The sequence below is a fragment of the Microtus ochrogaster genome, unplaced genomic scaffold (genome assembly GCF_000317375.1).
Source record: "Microtus ochrogaster isolate Prairie Vole_2 unplaced genomic scaffold, MicOch1.0 UNK109, whole genome shotgun sequence".
In the NCBI taxonomy this organism is placed as follows: Eukaryota; Metazoa; Chordata; class Mammalia; order Rodentia; family Cricetidae; genus Microtus; species Microtus ochrogaster.
The window spans coordinates 732788-736447 of record NW_004949207.1 but is presented as its reverse complement, the minus strand read 5'-3'; positions in this window follow the sequence as shown (position 1 = coordinate 736447).

Below are 3660 nucleotides of genomic sequence, written 5' to 3'. Positions count from 1 at the left end.
GCAAACAAGGCGCCAACCCTGCTCTTTGCAGGCAGGCTATAGAAACAAAGGAACTCCCTCCCCTTGTTTGTTTTTTTTTTTTTTTAACCACTGAGAAATTCTCCATTGTGTAAAAAAAATGTGATTGGGGCCCAGTAGAACACAGAGTGGGATCAAAGAATGGGCAGATACTCTGAAGTCAAGATTTCAGAGGGGATGGGATCAGAGGGATGAAGAAAATGGGACAGAGAGTGTGGTTGTTTGAATAAGAAAAGCCCCCCCCCCATCGGCTGACATATTTGAACATTTGGGCTTCATTCGGTGGCACTGTTGAGGCAACTGTAAAAGGTGGAATCTTGATAGAAGATGTATGGACCTAAGGATGAACTTGGAGCATTTATGGCCTTGCTTCATTTCCAGATCACTCCCTCTGCTTTATTTTTGCTTTTGAAGATCAAACTATCAGTCAATATAAATTCTTTCGTAGCTTCCCAGAGCTAGTGAGGCCATGGACCTTAGAAAAGAATCTACTGCCACCACTTTTCTAGACCAGAATAATTCTTTACAACACTTTAGTTCTGAGCCTTCTACCCACAGAGAAGTGAGCTGCCACCCCTCATCTGAGACTCTTCTCTTTACACAAAATGGAGGCCATCACAGGAAACCACACCTGGGCTCAATGCAGAAATAAACCAATGAGTCGTGAGGATCCCAGCATCAATGGATGCAACTGCATCACAGCTCCTGAGTCTGTGATAAGATACCATTGTGGAAGCGAGGTTGTGAAAGCTAGAATACCAGAAAGTTTGCTCTGAAACAGTTTCTTCTAGAAATGGCTATAGAAACAAAACAGGAACAATGGCAGAATGGATGGATTTGGAATGTAGAAGGCACACAAAGAACTACAGGGAGCTAATGCCTGCTGAGAGAAGGAGAATTAGCCCCTCCCAGGGTTGAACCCCTTTATTCATTGACTAATGCACAGTAGTCAGCCCTGCAACCACACACCCACAAACAACAAAAATGTACTCATCAAGCTGTGTGTACATATATATTACAGTTTGTCTTAGGGTTTTTATTGTTGTGAAGAGACACCATGACCACGGCAACTCTTATAAAGGAAAATATTTCATTGTGTGGCTTTACGGTTTCAGAGGCTCAGTCCCTTGTCATGATGGTGGGATATTGCAGCATACAGGCAGACGTGGTGTTGGAGAGGCTGCTGAGAGTTCTACATATTGTGCAGGCAACAGGAAGTGGTCTGTCTCACTGGTGTGGCTTCAGTATATGAGACTTCAAAGCCCTCCTCCACAGTGACACACTTCTTCCAACAAGGACATTCCTATTCCAACAAAACCCACCTCCTAATAGTGACACTCCCTCAGAGCTTATGGGAGCCATGAGAATTCAGCCATGGGACCCCACAAGGGAAGAAATGGGGCACCACAGGAAAACTCCAACTGTGATCCTTACAAAACACGGACATGTGGGGTACACTAAGGTAATATTGAGGGACTGTCCTGCCACCTGGGAAGAAATGAGTTCCGTGTGTCCTTGTTCCCTGTTCTTGCCTTGGGGAGAACCATGTCCTTGAGGGAGTGTGGTATATATCTGGCCTCCACGTGCATGGGACCAGGGTGTCTTTCTTGGGTTAGGGTAAGGACAGCCCTGTGATTCTGGGGAATGTCCTGTGAACAAGAAGTGGCTTTTCTGTCCTTTTCTCTTTGGTGTTCTTGTATGCCACCTGTCTGCATGTTCATCTCTTTCCCTTGTCTGTGGAAATTTTCTCCTATGCTTTTTACTAAACATATTTTGGCAGGAAAGATTCTTCTCATTCTTCTATTCCCATAATTCATAGTTGCATATTTTTCATGATTACCCAAAGAACTCACATGTTCCCTTTATACTAAAAAAAAAAAAGCTTAAATGAATTTCACAGAACTTTTATTTGAATGATTAAATTTCTCTTGTTCTGCCACAGTTTTCCATACAACACATTCTAATTTTGTGGCTTTTACTGTACTTTTAGTTTGGCTTATGTATTTTTTATTTCTAGGGTTGTTTATTTCTCTAGATTCTAGGATCGTTTTATTTTTAGGTCTGTTTTCTCTGCTTCCTTCCCCTTCAACCCTCTCCCATGGTCCCCATGTTCCCAATTTACTCAGGAGATCTTGTCTTTTTCTACTTCCCATGTAGATTAGATCCATGTATGACTCTCTTAGGGTCCTCATTGTTGTCTAGGTTCTCTGGGATTGTGATTTTTAAGCTGGTTTTCTTGCTTTATGTTTAAAAACCACTTATGAGTGAGTACAAATAATAATTGTCTTTCTGGGTCTGGGTTACCTCACTCAAAATGATGTTTTCTAGCTTCATGCATTTTCCTGCAAAATTCAAGATGTTGTTATTTTTTCTGCTGTGTAGTACTCCATTGTGTAAATGTACCACATTTTCCTTATCCATTCTTAGGTCAATTTAGGTTGTTTCTAGGTTCTAGCTATGACAAACAATGGTGCTATGAACATAGTTGAGCACATATCTTTGTGGTACGATTTAGCATCCTTTGGATATATACCCAAAAGTGGTATTGCTGGATCTTGAGGAAAGTTGAACCCCCCATCAGACAGAGGTCTGATCTCTAAAATATACAAAGAATGCAAAAAAATGGGCATCAAATATACACATAATCCAATAAAAAATGGAGTACAGACCTAAACAGAGGAATCTCAAGTGGCTGAAAGACACTTAAGGAAATGCTCAACATCCTTAGTCATGAGAGAAATGCAAATCAAAAGAACTCTGAGATTCAATCTTACACCTCTAAGAATGGCCAAGATCAAAAATACTGATGACAACTTATGCTAGAGAGGTTGTGGGAAAAGGGGAACACTTCTGCATTGCTGGTGGGAATGCAAGCTGGTACAACCCCATTGGATGTCAGTGTGGCGATTTCTCAGAAAATTAGGAAACAACCTTCCTCAGGACCCAGTAATACCACTTTTGGGTATATATCCAAAGGATGCTCAATCGTACCACAAACACATGTGCTCATCTATATTCACAGTAGCATTGTTTGTCATAGCCAGAACCTGGAAACAACCTAAATGCCCCTTGACCTAAGAATGGATAAGGAAAATGTGGTACATTTACATAATGGAGTACTACATAGCAGAAAAAGTAACGACATCTTGAATTTTGCAGGAAAATGGATGGAGCTAGAAAACATCATTTTGAGTGAGGTAACCCAGACACAGAAAGACAATGAGCATGTGTACTCACTCATAGGTGGTTTTTAAACATAAAGCAAAGGAAACCAGCCTACAAACCACAGTCCCAGAGAACTTAGACAACATGGAGGACACTCACATAGATCTAATCTACATGGGAAGTAGAAAAAAAACACAATCTCCTGAGTAAATTGGGAGCATTGGGACCTTGGGGGAGGGCTGAAGGGGGAGGATAGAGGCAGGGAGAGGAGCAGAGAAAAATGTAGAGCTCAATAAAAATCAATAAAAAGGAAAGTAAATAAAGACAAAAATGCCACAGCGCAGCAAACAAAACAAAGCCAACAACCTACACATGACATTGAGACTGCCACCAGGAAGATGGCAATATCCTGAATAGTTTCAAATTCCTATTGAAAGACCATCAGCTGAGGCGGACGGAACCCGGTCGCGGAGGCGG